General features: G+C 35.9%; 1 pseudogene; it reads right to left on the reverse strand.

Moving 5' to 3' along the window:
* Positions 1-1,043: 1,043 nt before the first annotated feature.
* LOC116121743 lies at positions 1,044-19,087 on the reverse strand (annotated as a pseudogene).
* Between the last annotated feature and the right edge of the window lie 1,285 nt (positions 19,088-20,372).

Consider the following 20,372-nt stretch of genomic DNA (forward strand, 5'->3'; position numbering starts at 1 on the left):
AAAATAATGTTGTAGCATCACGAACTGATATGATAATAAAAAAAATAAAAAATAAATTAACTAAGTAATATAAAGAAACTGTATCAACTCACAAAATATATGCAGGCTTGTCTCATACCAGACCCCATCATCATCTTTCCAAACAGCTACCTATAAGGAAAAAGACCAAAGTTTAATGTTGAATGACAAAGAAATTGAAAAGATAAAACCCGGCATTACATATGGATATCAAGATGGAAACAAAAATTATCATGCAATTGTGTCTGTTCGTGCTCCTAGAAACAGAAAAGTACTCATGCTACAATATCAACCAGAATGAAAAAACTTCTTCCAGATTATCATCCATATGAAAATCGCCTATTGTTCAATGATGCTGAAAAATGACCTCTCTTCTAATCACTAACTAGCAAGCTTTTGTAAGTTTCTAGAAGTTAACAAAAGAGTAAGAAATCAACAGAAAAGAATAAAAGACTAAGAAATCAACAGAAAAGTTTCTAAAGATTACCTTATAAAGTACAGATGTTGAATCAAGTGAACTATAACGAAGACCCATGTTGCTAGATCGACAAGATTTATTCTACTTGTTTTAAACCTGCTTATACCATCTGCCTTGCTCTAAAAGACACAAGAGTTTAACTCAGAAAACATCGATCACAATGAAATGAACCAAATCTCATGAAAAAAACAAAGATATTCAAGTACTCTGTTGTTGTTGCATGTCAATAGATTCTACTCTTACATCAAAGTTATACTTCTCTCATCTACTTCAACATTGCTTCCCATCCTCTTGACACTCAAACCAAACAAATAAATGACCTCTATTTTCTTAACATCTTGCTGTTCTCCCTTTGCCTCTACAACTTTGGTCCCACCATATCCATAACATCTCTGCTGAAACCCTCATTTTATTTACCAGCAATACATGTAATAAAAAATGTGAAAGCTAGTTCAATTTGGGTTGCCTATAAAATAAGTTGGAAAAGAATTTGTTCCAGCAAATGCAGAAGAATAAATATAATAATTCATTCAACTATAATGAACTACAAAATCTGAAATTGAAAATAAAAACGCACAGTAAGAGAACCAACCATGACACTGATCCTCACAATTGGGATGAACATATAAAAAATGCAACAATTTTAAAGCTATATAACAGAACTATATAGTAATACATACACTGATTTTCTGATGAGTTCCATCTCTATATGTTGCATCGATCATAACCAGAGAACCATGATGAGGATTCTATAAATTTCGATAACTCACTCTTTTCAGTATAAAATGGCTTGAATTCCTCTCTCCATTGCTTATCACCTTCATCATGAGGCTCCTCTACATCATACTTGGCCACATCGAATCATTATAAACAGGTTGTATTGCTTCCTTGGGTAGACGAGACTCTGCTATGATTTCATTAAGAGTCCTACTATCAATTTCATGTTTTTTCTTCAATTGATCAATCTGTTTGCATGCCTTTGCAGTTTCTTGTTCAGTTTCTATAGCTCGCTTCTGAAACAAAGAAATATAGAAAAAAGTATAAGATAAAATATATCATTTAGCAATAGAAAAAATAAATAAATAAATAAATCCAATAATTTTCAAGTGGAAAATTGATAATAAAGTTCTGCTGGGAAGTTATCCATCCGATATGGAGTATTCAACAAGTAAAAACATGCTAAGGTTATAATTAAGAATAAAACATTGTCCAACAAACTAATGTAAACCATATTTTGAAAGAAGTTGCAGCCATAAGCAACAAGGAATAATAAGTTCTTAAAATCATGTCTTATATAGTAATTCAGATATTTCGGTAGAGAGATTAACATCCAAGCTATGAATGAACCTAGACAGGTATCCTTAGTGCACACTGTACAGTTTCAAGGGAGACAAGTTTCATGAGAAAAAGAAAATCGTGCAAAGTTAATGTTACGTAGCCATAATCATAAATAAGGCTATGAATAATGAAGCAGTGTATGTAAAATGATGAGAAAAAGATAGAACTTCATGAATTAACTATGAATGAACCCAAAAGACAAGCTCAATTGCTCATATACAATAGTGTCTATTGTATTCCTAATCAAACAAAGGAATAATGTGCTCATAAATCCTCCGAGATAAAGTAAAATCCCCATCACATAACAAGTAATGCAATTTCTATACACCCTGAAGTTCAAATATATAACAAAAATAAACAATAAAGAAAAACTAGCAAGAACTATCGGCCCATTTCTTGCTTAAAATTGCACTTCAATTGCACTTCAATTGCTCTTATTCCCAAGTGTGATAATGCTTCTTTGTGTAAGGACTATCGGCCCATTTCTTGCTGCAACATAACATAATTTATAAATGTATCACCAAGATCATTGCAAATAGAATTAAGAGTGCTTTACCTCTCTTCATTGACCCGGCACAAGCAGCCTTTGTTGGTGATAGGAGAATAGGAGATAATATCCTTTTATGCCAAGAGTTGGTGCACAACTATAATCGAGCTACGGCCAAGGAAAAAAGGTGTGCCTTGAAAGTTGATTTAATGAAGGCTTATGACTCGGTTAATTGGGAGTTTCTCTTACAAGTCCTTAAGAATTTTGGTTTCCCTAGTGTTCTTGTCAATTGGATATCCAAATGCATCACTACTCCTAGATTCTCGGTGGTTATCAATGGGGAGTTGGTGGGTTTCTTTGGGAGCTCTAGAGGGCTGAGACAAGGGGATCCCTTATCCCCTTACTTGTTTGTTATTGCTATGGAGGTTCTCTCTCGGCTCTTGAATAGAGTGGCGGCTAATCCGAACTTTAGTTTTCATTGGAGATGCAAGAAAATGGGGCTGACTCATCTTTGTTTCGCGGATGATCTCATGCTTTTTTGTAAAGCCGAAGGTACTTCTCTGTCTCTCCTTAAGAATGCTTTAGTTACTTTTGAAAGTTGATCAGGATTGAGTGCAAATCCTGATAAGAGCAATATCTTCCTTTCTGGTGTGAGTGACAATGAAAAGATGGAGCTTTTAAGTTTGATAGGATTTGCCGAGGGTAGTTTTCCCATCAAATACTTAGGTGTACCCCTTATTACCTCTAAGCTTACCTTTGGAGATTGTCGACCTCTCTTGGATAAAATCTTGGCTCGGGTTGCCTCTTGGAGAAGTAGGTCTCTATCCTATGCGGGGAGGATTATTTTGATTAAATCCATTCTTTGGAGTGTGCAAATTTACTGGTCGTCCCTCTTTACCCTTCCTTCCAAAATTCATAAGGAAATTGATGCTAGTTTGAGAGCTTTTCTTTGGTCCGGAGTTGATATGAATAGACACAAAGCTAGAATAGCTTGGGAGGAGGTATGTGTACCCAAAAATGAGGGTGGGCTTGGGTTTATGAAATCTAAGGAATGGAACCTCGCAGCTTCTTTAAGACATATTTGGAACCTGTGCAATCACAGAAACCATACTTTATGGGTCTCTTGGGTCCGAATTTATCTTTTGAGAAATAGAAGCATTTGGGACATATGCATTCCCCAAAATTGTACATGGTCATGGAGACATATCCTCAAAAATAGGGAAAGGGCTAGAAAGAAAATCAAATATAACATTGGCAATGGTAACACCACCTCTCTTTGGTTTGATAACTGGCACCCGAACGGCCCCCTTGTTTGCACCTATGGGGAAAGGATTATTTATGATGCGGGGATTGGTAAGGATGCTAAAGTGAGTTCTGTGGTTGATGGATGCAACTGGAAGTGGCCAACTGCCAATTCTTGGGCTCTTATTAACATGGGGAATTCTGTGAATTTCACTCCTTCTAATGTTGATGACAAGATTTGTTGGATACCCTCACCTTCGGGGGATTTCTCTACCAAATCGGCTTGGGAGGCAATTAGAGGAAGGAGAGCAAAAGTTGAGTGGTGTGACTTGGTGTGGTTCTCAAAGGCTACTCCAAGATACTCTATGATCTCATGGATGGCTATAAAGGAGAGATTACCGACAAAGGATAGGTTGATGAGGTATGGGGTTATTGGGGCTACTACTAATGCTCATTGTTGCTTTTGTAACTCATCCATGGAATCTCTTGACCACTTATTTTTTTGCATGCCCTTTTTCTAAGTCTATTTGGAGCAAGATCCTTAGTCTTGTTGACCTTGGTTATGTGGTTAGACCCTGGCATGATTACATCCCCTATTTGGCAAGGATATGGAAAGGTAAGAGTCTTAAATTCACTTTGGGTAGGCTTTGTTTAGGGGCTGCGGTTTATTGGATTTGGAGGGAACGAAATTCGCGAAGTTTTAGGGGTGACCATAAGGATTCTTTCACCATAATTGATGCTATCAAAAGTGTTGTGAGAGATAAAGCTTTGGACCTGAGGAATGTCACAGCATCCTACAGCAATAGGAAGTTGGCGAATGATTGGGGCCTCCCGAGATCTATTTTCAAAGACGTTCCTCAAGTTCTCAACACCGTTTGAAGATTGGATTACAGAAGGTTAAGCAGAAGGGTTTTTGCTTGGTTGTTTTGTCTCATTGGTAAAGCGTTTGATTTTGTGTTTTTCTTTTTATGATCCTAACCTAGGGAGGTGTCCTATGGTAGGTGGGTTTTTTGGTGTTCTCTTTACTTTCTTCTTGGTGTTTATCTCCCATTGTGGTTTTTGATAAACTCCTAGAGCGGATGGTTGTTTGTAGGTTTGTTTCTTTTGTTTCCTATTTTCGGGGCATGTCCCAAAATAGGCTGGTCGCCTTTTATTAGGCCTTTGTACATTGTTCTGTTTTCTTTAATATGATTACTTACTTAAAAAAAAAAAAAAAAAAAAACTAGCAAGAACTAGGTGAACTTTTCATGATAGAAAAAATTATCTCAACAAAGCAGGAGGCACACCTGGGCAGCTGCAACAGTTTCTTCTACTTCTTTGAGCAGTAAAAGTAGAAGCCTGTGGCTTGTACAACTTCAGCAGTATCTTGCAATTCAGCTTGAAGCCCTTTATTCTCATCCCTGAGATATCTCCTCTCTTTCTCTCTTTCAGCTTTCAAAGATAAAATTTCAGCTGCAAGAGCATTTATGAACTTAGATTCAACACCTATTACTCCTGCTTTAGTAGACGCTTTCTTAACATCATCTATTCTTTCCTGAATCTTTCTGTGCCTTACAAGCAATTGAATATGCTTTTCCTCAAGATCTGCATACTGTTCCAGCATGCGTGCATGTCCCTCCATAGCACTCTGCATTGCTTCCTTCAACTCTTCTGTCCATTGCTTTTTAGCATCAAGTTCCTGTTTTTTCTTTTATGCTAAGGACCTGCTAGCTTCAAGTTCGATCCTCAATTCTTCCGCAAGAGATATCCACTTGCTCTCTGCCTCAATCCAGTGGATTCTTTCTTGTTCAAGTTTCTCCTCAGCACTATCTTCGGCTGACTCTGGGATTGTAGTCAGAGGTGGTGCTAGATTGGGATCACACGAATAAGTCAATTGCAAAATTGAGTTTCGTTTTCGAGCAGATAATGAAGAAGAGTCTATATAATATTGTAACTGGCTTCTTAAATTTTGATTCTCTTCCAACAACACTTCCCTTTCATCCAAATCACATAAATAAAAATAATGTTCCAGCTACTCTTGAACTCTGTTGAGTTCAATTTTTGTCCTTAAAATTTCAGGATGATTCTCAAATTTTTCCTTCAGAAGCTGTAAAAAATAAGGTAAGATATATGCACAAAATATTAATTAATGTTATCTTTAGAAATAACAACCTAATAAAAGTATTTAAAAGCTACAATAATACCCGTCACGTATCTCATAGTGAAATGGATGCAAACACAGATGTAAACTAAATAAATATACAATTACATAAGTAAAATGCAAACATGTGAAAATTTATAGGGATTTGAAAGTGAGTGTTTAGCTTTTCTACTCTGTTAAGTAGATTTGTAACCAAAAACTTAGGCTAATATATTTTTTAGCTCTAACATACCTTATGCTCATGCATGAGGGATACAAATTCTTCTTCCATGAACTCCTCAGTTGGCAAAACGCCATCCATAAGGCTTTCAGGGTGCAGAATTTTACCCTCCCTTGTTTGTCCTATAATGGCATTGCATTCTCTCTCATGCTTGTACTGTTGCACCTTCAAAGAAATGCAGAAAAATGTCAGCAATGAAAAAACAAAAAAAGAAGAAAAAGAAAGCATTGTATAGTCATTGCTATCTGCTGGTAAAACTAGTAAAAAATATACCAAACAATTAAGGTGCTTAATTTTAGAAGTTTGCTCGGCACAAAAGTCCTCTAGTGCCATTTCCCTCCTAATGGCTCCTGCCAAACCTTCTCCACTGCCTGAGCGAAAAAGAAACATGTAAATGCAAGCAGTAATGATGTTAAATTAATCCAAAATGCAGCTGAAATCATTATACTTACTTTTGGAACTTGCTTCATGGACTTGTCAGCAGATTGTGAGTCATCAAAAGGTACCAACTGAAGATTTGACCTCTCATTCCTCTCTTTGACATCTAGCTGTATTTTGTTCTTGCAATGCTTACATAAGAATCGTTATGTATCTTCTTTTGGCATCTCATCATTTTGAGAAGTTTGCACACTGACATCAACTTTGGCAACAGGCAAAACTGGTTTAAAATCAGCGGGTCTTAACAAGAACCTGAATGATGATCGCCTCAAACCTGAACTCCGGTGGTGGCTATCAATAATTTCAAGGCCACGATGGAGGGTAGCTGCCAAGTGCTCAGTTGTTACAACAGAATTCCTTCTATTTGAGTGAAAATGGCATTTGATAAGCTGCTTTTCATGGACTTCAAGAAAACATATCCACAGCGTCTAGCTTAGACTTCTTGTCATCATTCAGATCTTTCTGGGATGCACTTAGCATTGATGACGTCCTCATGCTTTTCCTGGTATTGTTAATTCTAGTTGAAACGCTTGGAGTTACAGACTTAAGAACTGGAGATCCATCAGTTCGAACTATGCTGAGACAAGAAGGACACAATTCACAAATCCATTTCCAGATTAATCAGGCATATCTTCTCCTGAAATTTCTCTGGAAAAACCAGCCAAAGGATCAGAGATTAGGCATGAAGATCTGTGTCTCACTGAATTCCTTAGTGATCCTTTGTTTGGCAATCCACTGACAGAAGAGCTAAGAGCCTTTTTCTCCTCGGGAAGCTGCACAGAGGAGTCCCGAACATGTGAATCAGCACTTAAATTGTTTGAAATTCCTTCATCATTTTGTTCCTTCGTAGTATGATTTATGACAGTACCATTAGAGAGGCCTGAAGTAATTGTAATAGATTCAGCACAATCAACAATCATGAGTTAATTTTTACAGAGCACAACTTGTTCAGATATTCCCTCTTCCATTTTAACATCTGTATCCTCTGAACCTTTTTCTTTAATACAGACAGTTTCAGAAGTGTTAAGCTGAGGCCCAGAAAAAAGATCCATTTTCAGACACCTCTAATTTTGAATGAGACTAAATTGTTTCCACTCTTCCCTCTGAAATTTTGTTGCTGTCTTCACCACCTGCTAACTGCATATCTACATGGTCACAGATCTTCTCAACAGCATCCTCATCAATTTCCGTCTCCTCATCCCCATCATCATCAATATGAGGTAATGTCATAGGATGATGTAAGCTACGTTTTAATATATTCAAGCTTCTACGAGCCCAACCGGCTGAGCAACCTCCATTTGTGGCAGTCAGATTCTGGCCATTTGCCTTCACTCGATGGAGTTCATCCTGTTGGATTATCCAATCAGAGTTGTATACATAAATATTTCCACTGGCAAATATAATTATCTTCATCGAAAAATAAAAGCCAAGAGCATAACCTTAGTTGTCATATCACTTCAAACAAGTAATTGACATCATCCTGCATTACTTCATTAACAACTGCCTTGTTTTTAATTGCCTTGGCACGCTGCGCAAATCTCAGTGTACTGAATGTTTCACTCTTGCGACTGCATTATTGACTTATCTGAGCTTCCACAAATGGAGGAAAAAAGAAAAACAGGGAGAGCAAGAGAAAAAAGGTTTCTTCTATTGACATAAAATCTGCAGTATTACCTCTGCGCAGGAGAAACAGCACAGATCATTGCTAATTTTGCATTGCCACCCAGAGATTCCTGCAATAAGAATGTCAACCTAGAGTCTCTATAGGGAATATGCCTTTGCTTTCCCGTTTGAGAAACTTCAGCAAGAATATTTATCAAATTCCTGCAAGTCCGATAATAAAGATTAATGAGAGCAAGGCTAAAAGAATGTTTCTCATTAATAAATTGTCCTTGACATGCCAATAGAAAAGAAACAAAGAAGCATCAGAAGCTCCTCTTCTGCTAGTCACAAAAGTGATCATATGGTAACCAATGACAAAAAGACAACTTACCAATAATCTGTATATAAATTTCTCTCGTCTATTTATAGCATGATCCTGTTATTCATGCTCAAATTATATGCATTTCTACTCATTTTCTAATACTTACATGCCTTTCTGAGCTCTTTAGACCCGAGTTTTTGAAATGAAAAGAACACTTGACATGATCAGCAATACATATTAAAGTAAGTAGAATCATTAGTCATGATGTGTAATTTTAACAGTTTCACAAATTCTCGTAGGGTATTGTTGGTATATTATCCATCATATAGTATATTGCTCAAATAGGTTTATACCTTCTTTCCTAGATCCTCATTTCTTTCATTAGAAAAATGATCCACAATTAAATTTATAACTAAATCAAGCTCCTGTTATCTAGTTTGTTCTCGTCAATTAGAAGCTACATCAGAATTCAGGGATAAGACTTTATCAATGCTCCTGTTATGTTATTTCTATCACTCTAAAGTAAGCAAAATCAAGTCACAATGTTTAATACCAACAGTTTCATAAATTCTCATACCATCATTGTTGATATGTTGTGATATCTTATTTTAAATGAAGTATTTCTCAAATGAGTTTTTCTTGTTTTCAAAGATCCCCCATTTATTTGATTTACAAAAATAAAAATAAAAAATTTCTTAACTACATCAAGCTATGTTATCCATTTTGTTATTGTAATGACTTCTTTCTAATAGTATATTTTATAACATATACTATGAAAACGTACATAATTAGCATATGAAAATAGTTGGGCCCAAATTTTTCTTTACATACAAAATATAATTCTTTACATATATCAAAATAACAAGTACAAAAACTTAGCAACGGTGGACAGCAATGTCAATTCTCTTTGCTTGTCGACATCCTTCTGACCGCTGCTCACCTATTTCCTGCAAAAACATGGAAAAACAACGGGGTGAGCATAAAAATGCTCAGTAAATAAATCCCTTAACTTTTCTTCTTCTTTGATTCTTTCCTTACTTAATTCTCTTCTTCTTTCTTTCTTTGTTTCTAATTCTCACTGTTCTTTTCTTTCTTTCTAATTCTCTCTATTTCTTTCTTTCTTTTTGTTTCTTTCTTTCTTACTCTTTCTATTCTTTCTCTTCTTGCTACTCTTCTATTCTTTCTATCTAACCATAATAAAATTCATGGGAATATGCATATGCAATAATGCATAAAAATGCATTTTATTTCTTCTTTCTATTTCTATTCTCTTCTTTTCTATTCTTTTCTTCTCTATTCTTTTCTTTTTCTTTCTATGCTTTTCTTTTCTCTTCTTGTCTTGCTTGCCCAAGCTTCTCTTTTCTTTCTTGTTTCTTTTCTTTGCTTGTTCAAGCTTTCTGATTCTTTTTCTTTTCTCATTCTTTTTCTTTTCTTATTCCTTCTTTTCTTATTCTTTACCGATCGGACTTGGTTGATGTATGAATTCAGAACCTTAGCCGTGTGAGTGAGTACAGTCCTCATCTATATGCACTCTTGCGGACCGTACAAATTCTTCTTTCTTCTTAGGCCGCTCAATTAAGGTGACGTGCATGTAGGAATTCTTCTTGGTACAAGCCTTATCCACATACACTCGTACGGGTTGTACAATTCTTCTTCTTCTTATGCCACTCAATTAAAGTGATGTGTATGTGGGAATTTCTTCTTAACACTCACGGTTTCCCATCACACCAACCTATTCTTTTCTCTTCTTTAACACTTTTTCTTTCTTTAATTCTTTAATGCTTAATCTTTCTTTCTCTTTATTCTTAGAATGTTTTATTCTTTCTTTCTTTATTCTTTATTCTTTATTCTTTAGTCTTTATTCTTTATTCTTTATTCTTTCTTAAGTTTCTACACATACACAATTATAAGCATATGGATGACTCATGCTTAAAATTTCTTACTTAAATGCACTTATGAAATGCACATATGCAATGTTGCATAAAATTAAGGTTTCTACTCAACTCATACTTCTCTTAGGCATTTCATCAAACAATACTTGTGCATAAACAAAACCTAATGTAATTATCATTCTATTTGTTTCTTAAACCATCCAAATTGAGAGAAAGCCTTTCTTGTAACATCACCATACCTACACGGCAATAACAGTCCCAAAAGTTTCTCCAATTCTTCTAATTTCAACCCATCATCAAACCATCACATACACTCCTCATATTCAAGTATATCTAACAATAAGCATAACTAATTATCCATCTCATCTCAATTTCTCAATAATCATAACATATGCATATTTAAAAGAAATATCTTCTCACTTGATTTTCTTAAACTTTAACTTAAATTGGATTTTTTAGTGGAAGTTACTTACCTTACGCTTGAGTAGTCTCTACTAAGCTCTCTACTATTGTTGGATTCAAATCTTCTCTTCACCCTAAACATGAACTCCATAAGAACTGAACTTTTACACAAATAAAACATAGATAAAGAGCAAGAATCCTTATCTCTTGAAGCCTAAAATCAAAACCCTATGAAAAACCACTCAAAAGCCCTCAAAATCCTTGGAGGATTGAATGAAAATTTGAGAGAAAATGGGGGAGGAGTGTGGCGGTGGAATGAAGAAAATAAGGGTTTCAAACCTTTAACACTTTAGTTTATAAACACAGTTTCCCATTTTGCCCTTACTCTTTCTTGAAAATTCCATCCACATCTCTTAGTCAATTACCATAATGCCCTCATTTTTAATGCATTCTTTGTGAAATTCTATCTCTTTTCACTCCCCACTTTTTTAATTAATTTTGAGTGGAAAGACTACTTTACCCTTAATGCAAGTTTAAGGCATTTTCTTCATATTCTCTTAAAATCACATTAACGAAAATTAACTAAGGGCTATAAAACATAAATTAAATCATGTACCTCCATGCTGGGCGTTACAATTATTGCCATTAAAATCCTTTCTCCTAAAAAAAAAAATAAATAAAATAAATTGTTTTTCAGGTAATCTGGCCTTTAAAAAAATTCTATCAAAAATAAAAAATTAGATTATAGATTTTTGTGCAGTAGACTATAGTAGGTATTTCTCAATTGTGTGAAAGCCAATTATTGTTTCTAATGAGGAACATAATGGAAATATACCTAGAATAAAAAAAAAAAATTTAGATTTATTTTTCAAACACTAATTCTTTTCTCTATAATTTTTAATTTAATCGAAACTGCATAAGTCTCAGTACATGTGAACTACATTAGCATGTTCCCATGACAATACAATTTTGACAATACAAACTATATAGTTGTACAGACACAATAAAGAAAAGTGCATTAAATAGCACTAAGATGTAGATTCAAGTGACAGACACCAGAATCTAAAGATTGCCTTATAAAGTACAGATTTAGAATCAAGTGAAATATAACCAAGACCCATGTTGCTGCAAACCTCAAATTCTCATCATCATGAAAAAGCAAAATACAAAAGGCATGTGAAACATACCTAGGCTGTGAGAGAGAACGATTAATATTTCCAGCTTCTTTCAAGTGTTCCCATGCAGCACCAGTTAATTTCTGTCTTTCTGACCCAGGTAGATCGACAAGATTTATTCTACATGTTTTAAACCTGCTTATACCATCTGCTTTGCTAAGACGCAAGAGTTTAACTCAGAAAACATCGATCACAATGAAATGAAAAAAAACTCATGAAAAAAATAAAGATATTCAAGTTTTCTGTTGTTGTTGCATGCCAATAGATTCTAATCTTACGTCAAAGTTAATAAAGCAGATATAATGAGCAAAACTGCACAGAATATCAGATTGCTTAGCTGGTATAGAATATTCTAATATATAGACACATATTTATGTGCCTTTAACAGAAACACTTTATGCAATCTATAACTCATAATTTAAAGAAAAACTACTAATTTTTAAATTGCAGTAGTTTTTACCTTGCATTGAGATTCAACAACACGAGTGAAAACACTATGTGAGCGTGAGCTTTCTGCATTTATACTAGTTGCACCTGTACTCCTGTTTAACAATCCCTACATCATAAAAACACTGATCATAAATTTAATGCAAGAAAAATTAACAAATCAAACATATTAAAATCAGATATTGAGCAGAGACAGGAATGTTACAAGTGAATAATCCAATTTATTTTCCCCAAAATAACTAGTAACCATGATCTAGAAGCAGTAGATAAAAACCAAACAAAATGAATTTCATGGATGACAATTCTCTGCATGAACCTCATCAATTAGCTAAACTTCCAGATCTGAGGTGAGAACTTAAGGTAAATCCTTATGCCATCAGCAAAATCTTTAAAATGCTTCAGTCCAGTAAGCAAATATACATCAATTTGAATCCCCTTGAAGATGTAAAACCGGCATACTTCTGGTAAAAAAATAATTTCAGTAAAACATTTAATGTTTTGTCAATCTTTATTACAATTTATTTATTGATTATTCAAAAAAGCTTAGACTTCCATATAAATCCTTCACTATTATATATCCCCCTTAAAGAAGTAAAACCGGCATACTTCTGGTAAAAAACAATTTCAGTAAAATATTTAATGCTTTGTCAATCTTTATTACAATTTATTTATTGATTATTCAAAAAAGCTTAGACTTCCATATAAATTTGATAGACCCAAAATATCAAACTGGTACTCACATATGACAGGCAAGGGGAGACAAGGGCAAAAGGGGTAAATCACCCGAGGACAGGTGTCTTGTTGGTTGTTAGGATCCGATGTTAGAATAAAGGGATAGTGGTACCACAGAGTGGGGATATCATTGTTTTTGTGCATGAATTGAATCTGGGAGGTGCTGGCCCTCGAAGACCAGCTGAAGTAATTGTTTTACTGTTTTATTGTTTTATTCCTAAAACTCATTTTTCTTCTTATTTCTCATTTTGATTAATATACCATTTTTCACTATTTGATCTATTGTGTTGGATTGATGCTTGAGTATTGTTGTTATTACGTTCTGAAGAATATTAACTGTGATTGAGTTGGGTTATTGCATGTGAATTGTGAGGAAAGTCTGATAAGATACTAGCTTTTATCAAACTATTTGCTAGATCCCATCAAACTGGTATCAGAGCACACGATGCTGGGTTATGGTTGGTACCAGAATGGAGAACATGATTGAAGGTGTTGAAAAGGAGTTAACGGTGGTTCAGAGGGATGTATCCAAGGTGACAGAAACTGTGAATTCAATGAGAGAAAATTTAATGGACATGTAAAATTGGATGAGAAGAAAAGATGAAGAAGATGAAGAACGACGAAGGAACTCATCTGAAGAAATTAACCGAGACAGGGGGGCCGTACCAAACAAGAACCTCTCGGAGGACAGGGAGGGCCATCGGAGGAACATGGCGGGGAAGGATCGAACCAAAGCAAGGAAAGGTGGGGCTGCCGAGACTGGTGTGGCCGGAAACTAGAACTACCTCTCTTTTCCGGTGAGGATCCTTACGGGTGGATCTTCCGGGTGGAACGATACTTTGTAATAAATCGGATCCACAACGAACACAAGGTTTCGTCGACAACCTTCTGCATGAACACAAGGTTTCGTCGACAAACCAGCGGACAGAATCATGAATGGTGGCGATGACCTGGCCAGCCTTTAAGGTGGCGTTGCTGCAGCGTTTTAGCGGAGCGTAAGAGGTTAGTCCATTGGAGATGCTGATGTCGATACGTCAAGAGGGAACAATGTTGGAGTTTCGCCAGAGATTCGAAGAAGTTGCGGCATTAACTCACGACGAGAGAGAAGAGATATTGACGGCAGCATATCTCAACGGGTTGAAACCAAAGATTCGGGCTGAGATCAAGTTACAGAAACCAGATCTTCTGACCCGACTCGATTCCCTAACCCAGGTTACATTATTGGCCCAATCTGTTGAAGAGAGAAACTGGGCCTTAGAAGAAGCCCAAGCATGCCTGGCCCGAACAGGAAAATATGGCCACATCAATTATTCACCCAAGCCCAATTTCCACTTTTCAAACCGAATTCTAACTCACTTAAGGTTGACGAAAATGGGAAATCTCAAAATTCAAATTCATTTTATCCATCACACAGATCTGCCTCCCAGATTCAATTCATGCACAAAAACAATGATATCCCCTCTCTGTGGTACCACTACCCCTTTATTCTGACATCGGATCCTAACAACCAACAAGACACCTGTCCTTGGGTGATTTACCCCTTTTGCCCTTGCTTATCTTGCGTGAGTACTAGCTTGATATTTTGGGTCCATCAAAATCCTTCACTATTATATATCCCCCTTAAAGAAGTAAAACCGACATACTTCTGGTAAAAAACAATTTCAGTAAAATATTTAATGCTTTGTCAATCTTTATTACAATTTATTTATTGATTATTCAAAAAAGCTTAAACTTCCATATAAATCCTTCACTATTATATATAAACTAAAAGAAAAATAAAAAAACTCTCAAGTCACCTTAACTCTTTTGTCTGGTCAATTCTTTGTCTCCCTTTGAGTCATTTGGGAACTAGGATACAAGGAGAAGATTCAAACTCTTAGAAGAACATGAACGATTTCCTATCTATAAGAATCACCAATGTGTATATTTGATACGTATTCTTACATTTACTTCCTCTTTATCATCCAAAAAGAAACTTATTTTTGTTACTACCAAATCTTGAACTTTCTATTTCCTAAACCATGGTACTGTATTCGCCAAAAACACCTCCTTCTTTTATGTTCAAACACCTAATAAATTTGTACTCTATTCACATGCTAGAAAAAGAAAAAGAAAAACAGATAGAGTTGCCAAGCATTACATGCAGTGACTTTAAACAGATAGAGTTGCCAAGCATTACATTGGGTGGGCGTGGGGGCAGCGGGCTCTTCATCTTTGGATGATTTTTGCTTCTGCAGTGACTTTAAATTTGAATTAGGACGACGAAGATCGCGACTTACTTGAGTGGGTCTCCCTCAAGATTTTTTTTTTTTTTTTTTTTTTATAAGTAAGTAATCATATTAAAGAAAACAGAACAATGTACAAAGGCCTAATAAAAGGCGACCAGCCTATTTTGGGACATGCCCCGAAAATAGGAAACAAAAGAAACAAGCCTACAGACAACCATCCGCTCTAGGGGTTTATCAAAAACCACAAAGGGAGATAAACACCAAGAAGAAAGTAAAGAGAACACCAAAAATCCCTCAAGATTGTGTTTCTTGGCTGCATGAAGTGCTTGATTCCGATCAGTAAACTATAGAGAGAGAAGAGAGAAGAGAGCATAGGGTTTGTTAATTTGGGCAAGATTGCTGAGATTAAGGGCGTTGGAGACAAGAAGAGGAGAGGAGAGAGAAATGCGGCCGTTAGAGAGGGGAAACTTTTGAATTTTGTAGACAGAGAAAGAGAGTGATTATTCACATTTATTTATTTTTTTGTGAGGAAAGCTGTTTTAAATGAGTGTTGGATCTGGAGCGTTTAGATATAGTTTGGAGAAAGCTTTTACTGGAATGAGATTCTATCTTATCAAGGAGTTACGCTCATGGTTCTATGGTTTTCTCATCTGATGTTGTTCTTTTTGTCCAAGTAATAATCTTATTTTCCCGCTAATTGATCTTAAGCAATACTAAAATCGAGGAGCCTATTAAACCTATAAATATTTTATTGTTGATTTTACCTCTAGGGAGCTTAGCTTGTCTTCACTTCGTAACATGTTAGGTAGGTACACAAAAATTACTACGTTTGGTTTATTATTTTTTTACGTCATATTCATATCCTATCTAAAATACATGTTTGTTTTATTATTCTCAAAATCCAATCATATTATATTCAACTTAAAATATTTAAATTTTTTAACCTTCCAGGTTTTTTAATTTAACTAAACACCCCCAATAATAAAAGTTTATAAATTGATAATAACACCCCCATCCACCCATTAAATGCCAACAGCCAGCCACCACCGTCGGAGGGTGGTTGGAAGTCATCGTAATTCACACGACGGGCTGGATCTAATCGGTTGTGCGTCAATATGGTCTTTTCTAGCCGGTCGTGCGTCATTACGACAAGTTTTGGCCACCCTTCGACAGTGGTGGCCAGCATCTAATGGGTGGGTGGAAATATTTTTGTTAATTTCAATGCTTTATTGTAAGAGGTGTTTAATAAATTAACAAATTTATAGGGTGTTTTTATTAATTTTCAAATCCTACCTTGTAATAACAACCTAACTAAACTTTTTCAAAAATAATACTCAAAATAATATAACAAACACAGCAATATGTGATTGCTCTAACCCATTGTAAAAAACCATTTTATGGTTTCAAATGATATGCGAGTGATGATGATATTTCATGGAAATTTTTGCTCATTAATGACCCTTGAAAATTGCCTAATTATATTTATTCCTTGGGGTTTTGGTCTAGTTAGGATTTGACTGGTTAGGAGCATTAATGGTGGCCTTACACAAGTTTCTCATCTCTAGCAAACCAAAATTATAGAACCCTAACCTTACAAGAAGTTTTAATTCCAATGAGGGGGCAACAACGACAATAATCGTAATTTGAAGCTATCTATATCCAAGGTCTCGAACTCATCTAAGAATCCAACAAACCAAATCCGCTTTGATGATCAACTCAATATTCCACCCTACACTTGCTATCTGACTGTCGGGAAATTTAATTAAAATAACATTTCAAGTTTGGAATTAATTAAATAACCATAAAGTCTGAAATGCTTTACTAAATGACCATTTGCTTAAGCGATACAAGCTTATCGCTTAAGCGATGTAGACTTATTTATAAGCTTATCTCTTAAGCGATATGTTTAAATCACTTAAGCGATGAAAATTCATAGCTATTTAATCCATTTCAAACTTGAAATAGTGTTTTAATAACATCTCTTAGTCTCAAAGATAGCAAAGGCACCATGTCTATGTCTAAGCCGAGGACACCATATGACATGGATTATTGTGGAAGTCGTGCATTTAGGTGCTTTGGCTTGTTCTAGTACGATACGATATGATGCACTCTAGGTCTAGGGGTGTAATCAAGCCAAGTAGAGTCGTGCTAAGTATTGGGAAGCTCGAGCTTGGCTTGGCTTGTACAGTTGAAACCAGGGTTTTGATACCTGGCCCGGTGAATGACTCGGTCAAGTGATCGGGTCCTGAGCTGAGCGGTGGTGACATCGTTATGCTCATTCACAGTTTCCGAAATATTTTACTCTAACAGCTCAAATCTAAAGTGATACAAAGAGGCATGAGATCTTCATGAAAAGTGGGCAGGAAATTTTATTAACAAGGGACATGAGAAATACAAAGTTTATGGTTTTAGTCATCTCTGTCCAAATAACCTAAAGGATTGTAATCACCATAAAATTCCACAAAACAGAAGCCATTTTCCCTCCTTTAAAAGCACTATTCTCAATGAACAAAGAAATGCATGAATGCAGAATAAACTACTTATTCTTGCTACCCAAAAGGACACTATACAAGAATCTCAAAGTAATGGGGTAGAGAAGAAAAAGAAAATTTACAATTTCTGGCTCCTTACACTTGATACACCAATGTTATGACATACGAATATGTGGCCTTCTAACCAACAATGGGTTGGCCGAGTGGTAAAGGCTTGGGACCAAGGGATTTGCTCTCCCTATGGTCTCAGGTTTGAATCACAAGAACGGTTGCTAATATTGTTGGTCACAGACCGCAGGGCTTGCCCAGTTTCGAAATCCTTGTTCGAGGTCGGGGGATTAGTTGAGGTGTGCGTAAGTTAGCCTAGACACCCCCGGTAACCAAATATATATATATATTAACACTGACCAGATCTGTTAATCCTTCCATGTTTATGGATCTTAGCAAGAACTTGTCTTTAAGCAAGATACTTAAGCCTTCAAAAATCAACCAGTGGGCTATAAAAAACAAGGGAATGTCGTATAGGGAAAAATCAAATAGTGATGAAAAATAGGTTTAACTTTCCTTGTACCAAAAGGGAAGAAATCCCTTACCAAGCAAAAATACAACTACAAAAACCAAAAAGGAAAAGAGAATCAACCTGCAAATTGGCAAAGTACAATTTAGATTGAAGAAACACAGTTTCGCCAGTGAAGTTGAACTAGGATCAATTTAAATCTACTTTAGTGTATTAGCGGGGAGAAGAAGATTGAAGATGGAATTTGGACTTGGAGATGGAATTTGAAGGATGCAAATGTAGTGTAGTGAAGAAAGAAAATATCCCCGATTGAATTGAAATGAAGAATGAAGATGCAAATTGGGAATTTTTTTTTAGGGTTTAGATATGCAAATAATTAGTTACCTAGTTTGGGTCAAGAACAAGTCAGATCGACGGTTTTGTACTATTTTGCCAGTCTGACCACGGTCTAAATTGATTTTTAGTGTATTAATGGGTTTAACATTGAACCAGACCGGAGTTGTGACTGATTCTTGGTCGAACCGACCAATCTGGTCCGGGTTTCAAAACAATCATTGGAACTTGAGCTCGATCGAGCTTCAAATGTTGAGCTTGAGCTCAGTTCCTCTGCTCCACCACCCTACTGCCTAGCTGTTGCCCCATCATCTCACCCACAATTCCATCACATACACCACCATCCATCTACCCAATCTCTCCATGGTACTAATCACATCCACCACTGCCAACCCCAACGCCACCCTAAAAAACACAACAGCCCACACACCCAAATCAATCACTACAACAACAAATGCAGTAGTCCACACACCCAAATCACTCACTACAATAGGAAATGCAGCAATACACATACTCTCCATTGCACCCATAACCCACACAACCAAAGTAGCCACATCCAAATCTATATGTTGCTTGGCCGCCATGTAAGGGCCTTGTGACAACCAGATCTTGTTGTTACAAGGCTCACACGCGGTGGCCAACTGGGGTCAATTGCCGGTTGGTAAGAAATGTGGAGGGAGAGAAGAGAAACAAAATAGGCGTCAGTGAAGACAAAAAAGAAAAAGAAAGAGGAGATGGAATAGAAGAGAGACAAAGATTTAAGGAGGAGTAAAGACAAAAGAGAAAGATAAAGAGGAGATAAGATTTAGGGTTTCAGTTCTTAATTTGAAGAGGAAGTGAAGACAAAATGATATAGTACATATACCCCCTAATAGTTGCAAAACTTGCATATATCCCTTGTTGAGCTCGAGTAAGATCGTGAGCTGCTCGAGCTGAGTATTGGGAAGCTCAAACTCACCTTGGCTTGGCACACGAGCTCCTCGAGCTTAAGCCAAGCCTGAGCTACTCGTGAACAGCTCGGCTCGCCTGACATCCTTGATGCACTCTATATCTAATGACTAAACTTTATAGAAAAGTGAAGATAAAGTCTACTACCACTTTGATGGGATAACACCTCTAAAAAACTATGAAAGTTGATCAATGATTTGTGTCACACTTCATTTAGATATTGTTGTAGTTTAAACAGAAAAATTTGGTAGCAAAGTTTCCAAAAAAGTAATACCAAAACCAGCAAAATATCAGGAACTATATAACATAGACAATAGTAGAAAAATAGCAAACTGAAAACTAATCAAAAGATATATGAGGATTGGTTGTGGACTTGGTCTTCTCTTATTAACTAAGTTAGCTTTTGAGAAGAATTATCAAATGCAATAGCTCCCTTCCCATTAACAAAGCCTCGTCCTCGAGGATAAATTCCAAAAATATTTCTTGATGTTCCTACATAGCTTCTTTTGGTGTTAGTCTTTGCCTATGGACTAAAACTTTTATTTTGCCTTTGTGAATTCGCCAATCTAAAATAACTTGAGGAACTAGAGTAAGAGAATCATTTGTTGACATCTCAGGAAGATTTGGTAACATAACTCGCCACTCTCAAGTTTTTCCTTCAACTACGAAACATGAAAAACTGGATAGATATGAGATATTGAAGGTAACTTTAATCAATACCCCACTTTTCCAATTCGATCAATTATTTCAAAAGGCCCATAAACTTCAGGAGAAAGTTTGTAAATCTTCCTTAGAGCAATAGTTGATGAATAGTATGGTTAACTCTTTTTCAGTATATTTAGCATCATATAATTTCTTCATCCTATCTTGAACTTGAGAAATATACCCGCAAACATCCTTAAGGACTTGGTATCTAGAAAT

This window comes from Pistacia vera, unplaced genomic scaffold (assembly GCF_008641045.1).
Source record: "Pistacia vera cultivar Batoury unplaced genomic scaffold, PisVer_v2 Contig128, whole genome shotgun sequence".
NCBI lineage: Eukaryota > Viridiplantae > Streptophyta > Magnoliopsida > Sapindales > Anacardiaceae > Pistacia > Pistacia vera.